This window comes from Ipomoea nil, unplaced genomic scaffold (genome assembly GCF_001879475.1).
Source record: "Ipomoea nil cultivar Tokyo-kokei standard unplaced genomic scaffold, Asagao_1.1 scaffold2690, whole genome shotgun sequence".
NCBI classification, from domain to species: domain Eukaryota; kingdom Viridiplantae; phylum Streptophyta; class Magnoliopsida; order Solanales; family Convolvulaceae; genus Ipomoea; species Ipomoea nil.
Genome location: NW_017619118.1, coordinates 976,198 through 989,595, shown reverse-complemented (window position 1 = coordinate 989,595; position 13,398 = coordinate 976,198).

Here is a 13,398-nt window from a genome sequence, read left to right as displayed (position 1 = left end):
TTTTTTTTTTTTTTTTTTTTTTTTTAATTTTTATCACCTAAACTTTATTAAAGAGGTAATTTTAGGAATGGTCCTTGACTATTGACATTTACTAATTTTTAGCCTTTAACTTTTAATTGGATCATAAATGGTCTCTTAACTATTGATCTTTACCAATATTCGGCCTCGACTTTCAATATGACCCTAAATGGTCCCTTTACTATTGATTTTGTTTCAAATTTGGTCCTTTAGTAAAATATCCATTTAATAAATATTAAATTTAGGAATAATAATGTGAAAATTTGCTGCTTGTTGAGATGGACAAATTGAATTTATAAATTTAATACATTGAGTTCATCATTGTGAAGAATTAAAATTTGTATATTATTATTCTTAAATTTTTTTTTTGAAAGCTACTGGCTCTATTACATTGTAGTATTTGTTCATATACTTTCTCAACCTACTAAAACAAAGAACCAATAACGCCTCCACTAAGGCTCAAACTCATAATCTTCCAAATGGAAATTCAACCTGAATACCATTAGACCATATTCTTAAACTTAAATGTTTATTAAAATGATATTTAACTAGAGGACCAAATTTGTAAAAGAACAATAGTCAAGAGACCACTTATGACACGTTTGGTTCGTGGAATAGGCCTGGAATGAAATAGCATTTTCACTTCTTTTGTTTGATAAAAACATCTATTCTAGGAACATTGTTCCTGGGAATGACCTATACCCCTTGCAAGGGGTAGGTTATTCTTGAGTTCTCAAGAATAACCTAAAGTTGTTATTTCCTATTTTACCCCTAATTAAATTTATTTTTTTTTCAAAAAAAAAAAAATTACTTTCTACTTCACCGCCACCGCCACGACCACGACCACCACCACAACTCACTCCAATGATGTAATCTAATTCACTATGGACATGTTTGGTTATTGGCAGATCCGCCAAAATTTTAGCGGATCCACCAACTTTGACGTTTTGACCATGGTCAAAACGCCAAAACCATTATTTGGTAAACAGCGGTTTGGAGCAACGAATTGCTCCAAACCGCTGAAATGCAACACGCTGCATTTAGCAGCGTGTTGGGTTGACATTTTGGGGAAGGAAAATTCCTTCCCCAAAACACCCTCCAATATATATATATATATATATATATATATATATATATATATATATATATATATATATATATATATATATATATGTTGCGTTTTGAAGCCTGAGGCTTCTTTAAATAAAGAAGATTTAGGGTTCTTTAAATAAAGAAGCCTCAGACTTTTTCACTCTTGTCCATCTAATGTGAGATGAGCAAGAGGCAAATTAATCTAAAGGGGCGTTGAGCTCCTTTTTATAAGGGAGCCAATGTCCCTTTTTTTTTTTTCTTTTTTTTTTTTTAAAAAAATTTCTTTCGATGTGGGATTAGTGGGATTCTAATCCCACATCTTCTTTGTTTTTATTTTTGTTTTGTTTTTTTTTTTTTTGTTTTTGTTTTGTTTTTGTTTTTACTTTTTGTTATTATTATTATTATTATTATTATTATTATTATTATTATTATTATTATTATTATTATTATTATACCTTTTGGTTATTTTACATGCTAACCGCTAATCTAAATCGCTAATTTTATCAAATATTTTTTTACAAATCGCTGATACAATCCGCTTGTCAAATTCGCTAACACAATCCGCTATTTGTTAACTGCTAATACAATCCGCTACCGCTAACCGCTAACTGTTGATTGTCAAACAAGCCCTATAGCTCAACCCAATTTCACAATAAAGATCCACCAACAAATAACAAAAAAGTCACATCCGCACATCATTTCATCTTTAGAGCAATCCACTACTCAAGAAATTCCAGGCACAAATTAGAACCACCAAGCACTACGAACTGACTTCCTATTTCCTATTTTACCCCTAATCTTCCGCTCATGGTGATGGCCATCCTCGATTTGATTGTAACGCCCCCTTTTTTAAAAAACTAAATCCCGATGAACAAGCTTAATTAAGATGAATAAGTAAAACTTAGATAACTAAATAACCAACCATACGATAAACTAAAAGGGTGTCACCGCCACAGTCACCATTCACGGTAACTGCACAGGCTACAAAACATCTATCACAACTAGAGTCAAAAGCTCTACTAAATATCATAACGTGGGGAACAAACCCCGGTGTCTACCACCAACAAAAGGTAGTTCAAACTACAACTGTCAAAAGTACTACTAAAGGTAGAAATACTAATCTAGTAACTACCACATTAAAGCTAAGCACTAAACTATCATCGTGCGCTCTCAAGTACTGGGCCCACCTGAAAGGGGTTATAAAACAAGTAAGAAAATAAACTCGTTAGCAAATTAATGCTAAGTATAAAGCCACTCAACGCTATAAAGTACTATAGGTATAGGTTGAAAAACATTTTGCATTCACACACAATCTCAAGTATGAATATAAACAGTTATGATACTTAGCCACAAATCTCAATAGATATGCTTAAACACTTCTATATGCTCGCAACCTATAACTCATATAAACATGCTTTAACTCATAACTCATACTGATAGATAAAGAAATAACTGAAATTTAACAAGTAAGATCATGCTTCCATGCTAACACATAAACAATGTTAAAACTGTACTTCTCAAATGCTCTAAATGAAACATATGCTGTGTCATGATACAAGTAAGGATATGATGCTATAAATATATAGATATAATCTCGCTCTTTATATAAAAAGGAACATTTTTCTGTGGAGGATCTCTGTTGAGTCTCTTGACTCACTTTTCTCTTCTTTCTTCTTTCTTGCTTTCTTTCTGAACTCGCGGGCGAGGTAGGAACTTCACACATCGTGAATGGATCTATCCGGGATCGGTATTTAGCCGGCCTAATACTCATCTCGCCCACAGAACCGGTACTCATGGTTTTTATAAAATCTCTGTGGAATCAGGTATCGTACTTGTCAGTGTGCACACCCCCTAACCGGGATTCTAAGTCCGGCGGTTAGTATCCAACCTAGCAGCTCGGGAATATCGACCAAGTTACTTCATAATCAACTTTCGGTCCTCTGTGACCGTTTCTTTCTTTTCTCAAATTTCTTTCTTTCTCTTTTCTTCCGAAAGGACATAGTCCTAACGGGGCCTCCAAAACATGGATTTTCCTTACTTATATAGATAACATATATATCTCATGCAACTTCTTTCATCATGCAAATAATCTCAATATTATGCAAGCTTCTCAATGTACAAATACAACTCATATCACTTCTCTTTCACATTTTGGAAATCAATTTATCATGCAAAATTTTCAATGCAAAAGATATAGATTTTCCAAAGTAGATATAAGGTTTTGAAATATGACTTAGGCTTTACTTAGAGCCTTCATTGTACTTAAGCTTTGAAATATGCCAACATGCTCTTTTACTGTAAAGTTTGGAAATATAATGCTTTATGCAAATAAATTCAATAACTCAGTAATTCATCTATTCAAGGATTAAACAAGGCAAATAACACAACTACTCAAATGTTCTTGATATCAGATGCAACAAACTCCAAACTCCTTCACAGATATAAAACTCAAAGCCAAACAAATACACAGTAGGCAATTTCTCCTTTGTCTGCTAGATATGCTTCTAACCCAAAATCAAACAAGAACAACTCATACTAGCGTGTCGTAACGAGCCTGAGTGTCCGAGCCTCAAGGGCCCACGAATCTCGGTCCGAAACAACACATGGCTGAGTCTCAGAGGGCCCGACCTTCTTGAACTTGGCCTGGCGGAGCTTGGTGACGGGGCTTGAGAAGCCCCGCCACTTGGCTCCGCCAAGCAGCGGCCTTGGGTGACGGATCTTGCTGTGATCCGTCACCCTGGTCCGTTGGACCACAGTCCTAGCCAGCGGATCTCTCCTAGATCCGTTGGCGAGGGCCGCAAGACCACTCTGGTGCACTAGAGACATTCATCTCTAAAATTTCAACACAGAGCTCAAGTAAATGCTTTCAGACCTCAATAAATCAATCATATAACATCAACAATACACAAATGACTCAACAACGAGCATCTTCTAACATTTCTAAACATTTAATCTCAATATTCTAGCATTTCACAGACTAAAAATCTTAGTTTTGGGAATCTATGGTTTATACCTTGAACTTGGCCTCCTCTAGTGTGGATCCCCTTCCTTTCTTCTTCAGAGGTTACCACCTTCACCACCTATTTTCCTCAAACAAACATACACACACTCAGAGATTGGGATGCAGAGAATGAAAAGTCTATAAAATGAAATGAATGAATGGAGAAGAGGAAGGCAGAACACTTACTGTGATTTCTTCTCTCTACTAACTGATTTCTAAAGCTTGGAGTGAAGAGGCAAAATGGAGGGGATCAGGATAAACAAAGAGAATACTGTTCTATTTATATGGGTGCAAAACCCTAGGTGACAAATCATTGGCTAAGGAGGGCAAAAGGGTAAAAAGGCTTGAAAATTTCATCAGACTTCTCCTTTCACAAGCTAAGGCATTAAAAATAATTTACACAACTTTGGGGTCAAAAATAGATTTTCTATAAGATAGTTTCTCATTAAAACATTTGGTTCAGGTTTCACAGGTTACTCTCAGGTTTCACTCAGATTGACTTTTTGGGTCAAAACTTGGTACATAGATATACTCGAAATTTAGGATTTTTCGAAATAGACTACTTCTTGGTGTTGAATTGGTTTAAAATCACGGTTTAAAATATTTAATTCATACACCGATTTTTAAAAAAACATATTTCGAAGGAGTAAAAATAGTCATTTTGAGATTTATTAAATAGAATTTAGGAAAATAATTTTTGAGTTGTCACATTGGTGATCGGAGGTCGGCAGAAGCTTCTCGCAATTGGATTCAGCCCTCGTCGCTCGAAGCTCTTCCAGCGATGGAGACCATGCATGTGCAATCGAAGGGTGGCGATGGAGTGGGGGAGGCATCGCGATTAAGGCCCTGTGATCAATAATAGTAATAATAATAATAATAGTAATAATAGTAATAATAGTAATAATAATAATAATAATAATAATAATAAAAATAAAAATAATAAAAATAATAAAAAATAATAATAATAAAAATAATAAAAATAAAAATAAAAACAACAATAATAATAATAATAACAATAACAATAACAATAACAATAACAATAACAACAACAACAACAACAACAATAACAATAACCATAACCATAACCATAACCATAACCATAACAATAACCATAACCATAACCATAACCATAACAATAACCATAACAATAACATAACAATAACAATAACAATAACAATAACAATAACAATAACAATAATAACAATAATAACAATAATAACAATAATAACAATAATAACAATAATAATAACAATAATAATAATAATAATAATAATAATAATAATAATAATAATAATAATAATAATAATAGATGTTTGCTATTGTAGATCTAGTTTCTCTCTCTAGAATCCTACTCTAACTCTAGAAAACCTCTCTCTAAACCTAAAAGAACTCCCTAAAAAATGAATTGAACTGCCCTTCCAAATCTGATTTTTGTCCTTAAGTACTCTATTTTGGTTCGTCACCCAATTCACGCACGGCCTCACGCCGTGAGGCCAGCGTGAATAGGTTATAAAGCCTCCGCTTTGAAGCTTTCTCGGCCGCTTCTATTTCCCGTTCACGGGACCTCTCATGCCGTGAGGAGGAGCGTGAATGGGAAATAATTCCCATTCCCTCCTTCTCTCGTGCGTAATTGCAGTGCGTTCGGTCCTCCTTCGCGCGCTTTTCTCGGCTTTGCTCATTTTGCCCTTTTTACCACGTTTTTCGTCCAAAAATACCTAAAAACAATTAAAAAATATTTAGGAAGGCATTTTCGTACTAAACCGTGCTTTTAGGTCATTTTACTCTAAAAAATAAAACTTCAAGATGAAAACGAATGCAAAACTCCTATAAAAAGCTCCTAGAAACTAGTATATTTTGAGGCTTATCAAAATGCCTAGTGTAATAAATAAAATTTCGCCTTGAATGCTTTGTGTTATGCATGTAATGTTTTATATTGAACTTTAACTTTTGTCTTGGAAACATCTTTTGGTTTTGGCGTGAGTTATGTGTTAAGTTCTTATCCTTTATTCGTTTTTTTGGAAAATTGTCATTTTTTGGCGTAGTGTTGTCTAGAAATGGCTTGTAATATCCGTTGAAAATGCACTACTAAAATCTTTTTGTTAGTCTTTTCAAAACTTATGATTTTTTGAGTATCAAAATCTATTTTCTAAAATATATCTATTTTCTAACTGTTTGTTTCCTGTGTTTTCAAACTTACCCTTTTTCAGCTCTGGACTGATGCGTGTTGAGAGTACGATTAGAGGTTGTCGCCTTGGTAGTGTCTCTTGTTTTAGCTTGCCCTTAGTCAGTTGTCATCTTGAGAATAGTAGTATTTGATGATGATGAGACTTCTTAAAACTCTTGGTTGTAGCTTTAGTTAGATGTTACTAGTGTTCTAAGACTTGTTAAACTTACTACTGTAGACTTGTAATGGTTCTTTAGGATGTTAACTCCTGGTTTTGTATGATGCTTAGACATCTTGGGTTTGTAGAACCCGTTTTCTGGTGTTTTTTTTTTGGTGGTTTAGCCTTGCAGCTATCCAGGGGTGGATAGTTGCGGCGGTAACACCCCCATGTATATTCTGCGGATTTATGAACTCTGATTAGTTTTAATGGAACTCTTAGATTAATTCTATTACTTAAGTTGATAATTCTCATAGGTTCTAGTGTTAGGAAATGGGGGTGTTACACTATTAATGGGTTTACAATCAAGCATCCCAGTTTCTTCAAGAATATCCAAAGCATACTTCATTTGTGAGATAACCACACTATTATAGGATTGGGATTACCTTAATTCCAAGAAAATATTTTAACTTACCCAAATCCTTAGTCTAAAATCTTTTAAAGAGATGTGCTTTCAACTGGGATATGCCTTCATCCTCATTGCTAGTAATCATAATTTTGTCCACATATACTATAAGGTAGACACACTTTCCCTCCATTGAGATTTGATAAAACACATAATAGTCAATTTTACTTTGAATCATTCCAAATTCACTGATAACTGTGCTAAAACGACTAAATTAAACCATGCTCTCAGGGACTATCAAACCATACAGAGATCGTTGAAGTTTACAAACTAAGCCAGACTCCCCCTAAGCAACAAATCCTAGTGGTTGTTCCATATATACTTCTTTGTTGTGATCTCCATGTAAGAAAGCATTCTTAATGTCTAGTTGATATAAAGGCCAATGACTCGTAACTGCCATAGAAAGAAGTAATCGAACAGAGGCAATTTTTGCAATAGGGGAAAAGGTATATGTATAGTCTAACCCATAGACTTGAGTGTATCTCTTAGCCACAAGTCGAGCTTTAAGACGATCAACGTTACCATCTAGGCCTACTTTCATAGTGGAAATCCATCCGCAACTAATAACAGATTTACTGGGAGATAAAAGAACTAGCTCCCAAGTGCCACTATCTTGTAAAGCCTCTATCTCAGTTAACATTGCTTGCCGCCAGCCAGGATAAAAAAAAAAGGGTGCTTGATGGGTTGCTTTTGGAATAGTGACATACGATAAATGTGAAATAAAAGAGAGGAGAGATGATCATAACTTAAAAAGGTATATATGGGGTGGGGGTTGCGAGTAGAACGTATAACTTTTCGCACAATAATAGGTGTAGTAGATGGGTCATCCTCGGATTGAGGTGGACCTAACGTAGGAGAAGATTATGTGGCGGTGGAATCGTCAGGAGTCTCTGGAGAAGCAGTATGAACAATAAGCACATTGGCCTAGGATGACGGCGGTAAACTTGTAACGGAGGAGGGGAATCAAGAAAATTTTCACAACTAGCGTTATGGTGTAGGTTTATAGGACCAAAATCTGGAATGGGGATGAGTTCAATAATAGTTGTGCTATCTAGTGATGTATGCGGGAAGTATGAAGAATACTCTATAAAGGTGACACCAGTCTGGCGTTCCAGAGAATAACAACAATAACCTTTTTGCAGACGTGAGTACCCCAAAAATACACACTTAACAGCTCTAACAGAAAGCTTAGAAAGACAGGGGGGACAAAACAAACACTTCCAAAGACCCGCGGAGGAAGGGGAAATAGTTCTTTGGTGGGATAGAGGATGGAGTAAGGAACTACATTATTAAGAATTGATGAGGGCATCCTGTTTATAAGGTAATATGCTATGAGAATAGCATCTGCCCAAAATTTGTCTGGTACATGGTTGTGGAGTAATAGGGTACGAGCTGTTTCAACCACGTGGCGGTTCTTACGCTTTGCAACCCTAGTTTGTTGTGGTCTATAGCCACAAGAAGATTCATGTAAGATACTTTGGGAGGTTATGTAAGATTTAAATGGAGTAGAAAAGTATTCAGATTGTGAAACCAACTTGTAACACCGGTCCTTGATATGACCAAGTTTGTGGCAATAGTCACACCGAGGACGGTTCTTGCATGAAGCTCCACCACGATCAATATTCATAGAATCCTTATGAGCAGATTGTGAAACCAAAGAAAAAGATTCACTTGTAATTTTCATGTTGGTTTCACCAAGTATAGAGGAAACCCAGAGAAACCTAGCAAATGTCTCCGATAGAGAGGGAACAACTGGACTTGACAAGATCTGATTGGCGGGTCGGCGGGGCGGATTTGGCGGGCCCACCGGCCCACCGAATCCTATATATATACCTGTGTGTATGTGTGTGTGTGTGTGAGAGAGAGAGAGAGAGAATTTTGGTTTACAGTTTATAGTTAATTGTAAACCAAAATTCAATTAATATTTAATATATATCATATATTAATTGGATTTTAGTTTACAGTTTACTTGAATTTCAAATATCTATCATAATAATTTCAAATTTTATTTATTTACTTGAATGAATTTAATGTTATATATAATGTCAATATTGATTTCGTTTTGAGCTTAGTAGACAATCAAAATGTATAAAATTTTGTAAATCAATTAGTCGATATATTTCTACACTACATTGAAAACATTAATTTTGTTTTTATAAATTGTGTATAGTAGTGATTAAAATACTCAAATGTATACACCAATAGAAATTGGAACATATAACACATTAGGAGTATTGTCTAAACTTTTATTAAGATTAATTGTAACTATAATTCTTGTGGTACATCACAATCAACTAGAGAATTGCAACAAAATAATATAACAACAACACTAAAGAGGTTGACTAGAGAACTACAAGAGTTGTCACATTCTCATAGTAGCATTGTTTATATCTAATGAGTGATAAGAAGATAATCTTTGTTGGAATGCTTTACACTCCAACTTTTACCATCAACTCTCCTCTGTTCGTTTTTACCTTTCTCCTCAATTACGCCCCATTGCATGCGTCTCTTAGGGATTTCGGAGCAATTGAACTACATTAATTTCATCGTAATATATTAAAATATGTCACGACTTTTAATTGAAGTTCCACGCTGAATTGCATTTTGTTTGAACTTATCCCTGTATATAAAAACACAAATAGAGGTTTAACAAAAATAAATAAATAATTACCCAAATTATAATAACTTCATAGATGAAAGATTGAATTTTATAAAACAATAACTCATCGCTTTTTCTTCTTCATGATGACTTCGAAAACTCGGTTAACTATAGATTGTATATATACCACAATGAAGTGTTATAATAAAGAAAAGAAAGAACGTGTTCATCACATTCTGTGGTGTTGTATTTATAGTGGAGCCAAACGCAATTAAACACATAAACATGTCATTTTAGTGTATTGAAGATTTGAAGCTAAAAAATCGGTTAATAACCGGTGATAACAGACCATTAGGGTTCCAGCGATGCTCCGACTACCTCCAGGAAAAAAACCAGCAACTGTCGAAAGGTTGCCAATCGCCTTCTCCGCCAGAGAGAGAAGGAAATCACGGAAAAGGTGACCAGTGGTTGCCTTCTTCACAAAAGGTGAAAGATGACCGTTCGTCGATTTTTCTCCCGGGGGTAGTTGGAGCATCGCCAAAACCCTAACAACATGTTATCACTGATTGCCAATTGAATTTTGGGCTTCGATGCACTAAAATAACATGTTGATGTGCTTAATTTTAACTTTTAAAAGTTCAAGACCTAATTGACTTCTCATATAAGGTTCGGTGATGTATTTGACCATTTTCTTTTTAAAAAAAATCAAATTTTTTTATGTTTCGTAACAATTTCTGACCAAACTTCTTAATTTTATACAGTTTTTGTAATATGGGTAGAAATTAAAACTACACCCTCAACTCTTTTTCCATCAATCTTCACGTGTTTGAGTCTGTTGCTAAAATCCAACCACAACCAATAACGAATTGTATCGGTGTAACTAAACCAGATACATGTACACTCAGTTGGAACTGCCGTGGCTTGGGTAATCCACGGACAGTTCGCGAAGTTATGGACCTTGCGTCCCGTAAGAAGCCCGATTTTATTTTTCTAATGGAAACCAAGGTGGGACGAATACACGTTGAACGTATTCATGTCAAGCTTGGCTTTGATGGTTTATTTTATGTTGATAACAGTGGATTGAGTGGTGGACTAGCTTTATTGTGGCGAAGGAATAATACGGCAAGACTTTTAAGTTACTCGAAGAATCACGTTGATGTGGTAGTTACTATAGCTGGTTTCCCGGACTGGCGTATGACATGTTATTATCGCTTCCCAGAGCGTAACAAGCGTACTGAGTCGTGGGATTTTTTGAGATCCCTATCTGGTAGGTCAGATCTCCCGTGGATTGTTGTGGGGGATTTTAATGACCTGCTGTACCAGCATGAGAAGAGAGGAGGAAACCCGCATCCGAATGACCTTCTTCGCGGTTTTGGGGAGGCTATTAAGGACTGTGGTTATCACAAATGCCGATGGATGGTTATCAGTTTACCTGGGAAAAGGATAAGGAACGATGAACTGGATCGAGGAGAGATTGGATAAGGTGCTTGCAACTGAAAGCTGGCGTAGTACTGTGTTGAGTGCCAGGGTAACGAATTCGGAAACTAGGAGGTCAGATCACTCTGCCCTCTTTCTAGGAATCCATGACTCCTTAGGGAGGGGTGGAACTAGTAAGAGGGGTTTCCGTTTTGAGATGGCATGGTTACATGATGAAGGATGTAGAGGTGTGGTGGAACAGGCATGGGAAGAAGGAAGGACTAGGGGTCTACAGGACTGTATTGAGTATTGTGGTGCTCGGCTGTCACAATGGGGTGGTGATCAGTATCATAAATATGGGGAATAGATTGTGTCTTTACGGAAGGAGCAGCAGCGCATAAAGGGGTGCACTGACCCGGCCTCGTTAGTTGAGTATCAACGATTGGAGGGGCTCCTATCCCGTGTTGAGTCTCAGGAGGATGCGTACTGGAGACAGAGAGCCAAGCAACACTGGCTCAAGGGTGCGGATGCCAACACTAAATTCTTCCACAGGTATGCATTTCACCGTAAAAAGAAGAATACTTTATCTAGACTTATGAATAATAATGGGGATTGGGTGGAAGGGGAAGCCATGAAGAGGATTATTATGGATTATTTTGATCATATTTTCTGCTCTGAGCATCCGGGGGATGGTGTGAATTCTTTTGAGGGGATTGCCCCACGTGTAACACAGGCACATAATGAGTCTTTACTTCGTCCTTTTGAGTGTGAGGAAATAAAAACTGCACTGTTTGCAATGTTCCCGGATAAGGCACCTGGCCCGGATGGAATGAATCCGGGCTTCTATCATCAATTTTGGGATGTGGTGGGGGGGGGGGGGGTGGATGTCTCGAGTTTTATAATTGGATGCCTACAGTCTCTCAATTTCCCACCTGGACTAAATAATACAAATGTGGTTTTAATCCCGAAGAAAATTGTTCTAGAATTAGTGTCTGATCTTAGACCATAGTGACTAACCGAATGAAACCGATAATGGAGGAAATCATATCGGCTTCGCAGAGTGCCTTTATACTAGATAGTCTTATTACGGATAATATTTTAGTAGTTGCGGAAGTGGGTCATTATTTGAACAGGAAACAGTGTGAGGTTGTGGGGTGGAGTGCTCTCAAATTAGATACGAAAAATGCCTATGACAGAATGTAGTGGTCTTTCCTGCGTAACATGCTCCTAGCTTTGGGATTTGATAATAGATGGGTGGAATTAATTATGTTATGTGTAATCACGGTGTTCTACAATTTTCTAGTAAGTGGCTCACGCAGTAACACGGTCACACCCACTCGTGGTTTAAGACAGGGGATCCTCTGTCCCCTTATCTTTTCATTATCTGTGTGGAAGGTCTCTCTTTATTATTGCAACAGGCACAAGCTAGGGGTTCTATTCATGGTTGCAGGGTTGCTAGAGGTGCCCCCAGTTTCTCATTTGCTTTTTGGTGATGATAGTCTGTTATTTTTCAAAGCCAACATCCAGGAGGCCAGTAAAAATTTTTCAAAGCCAACATCCAAGAGGCCAGTGAAATTAAAAATTTCTTATCTGTATATGAGAATTTATCTGGACAGGTGGTTAATTATCACAAGTCTAGTATATGCTAAAGCAAGAATACTAGTGAGTCTGACAGGGATGAGGTGGCACAAATCTTGGGTGTAGTTCAGGCTCCTAACTTTGAGAAATACTTGGGGCTCCCCTCGTTTGTTGGAAAGAATAAGAAGGCGGCTTTCTCATATATTGAGGACAAAATCAAGCACAGGAAATCATGAGACAAATTATGTATAGCACAGTCCATGCCCACCTTTTCAATGAGTGTTTTTTTGCTACCTACATCTGTTTGTATGGCTACTAAGAGAGTTATGAACCGCTATTGGTGGGGGACTGGTAATGATCGGGGAATACACTGGAAATCATGAGACAAATTATGTATCCCAAAGAAGCATGGTGGCCTGGGCTTTAAGGACCTCCGTGCATTTAATTTAGCTATGCTAGGGAAACAGGCGTGGCGGCTTCTTACTAAACCAGAATCCTTGGTGGCTTCCATTTATAAAGCTAGATATTATCCCAAGGGTTCATTTTTTGATGCAGAAATAGGCAACACCCCCAGTTTTTGCTGGCAAAGTATTATGGCAGCTAAAGGCCTAGTTTGTAGTGGGGTAAGGCGCAGGATTGCAAATGGTGAGACCACACTTATATGGGCACATCCGTGGATACAGAATGACCAGGAACCTATGATATAGACAGAGATGCCTATGCAATTGCCAGAGGCAAATGTTGTGGGTTTAATCGACCAAGACACTGGTACGTGGGATTATTCAATCCTCACTAATTTATTCCAACCTACAGATGTGGAAAATATTATAAAGATACCTGTTTCCCCAGAATATGATGATTCCTGGTATTGGCATGGAGACCCCAAAGGAATTTACTCAGTTAAGAG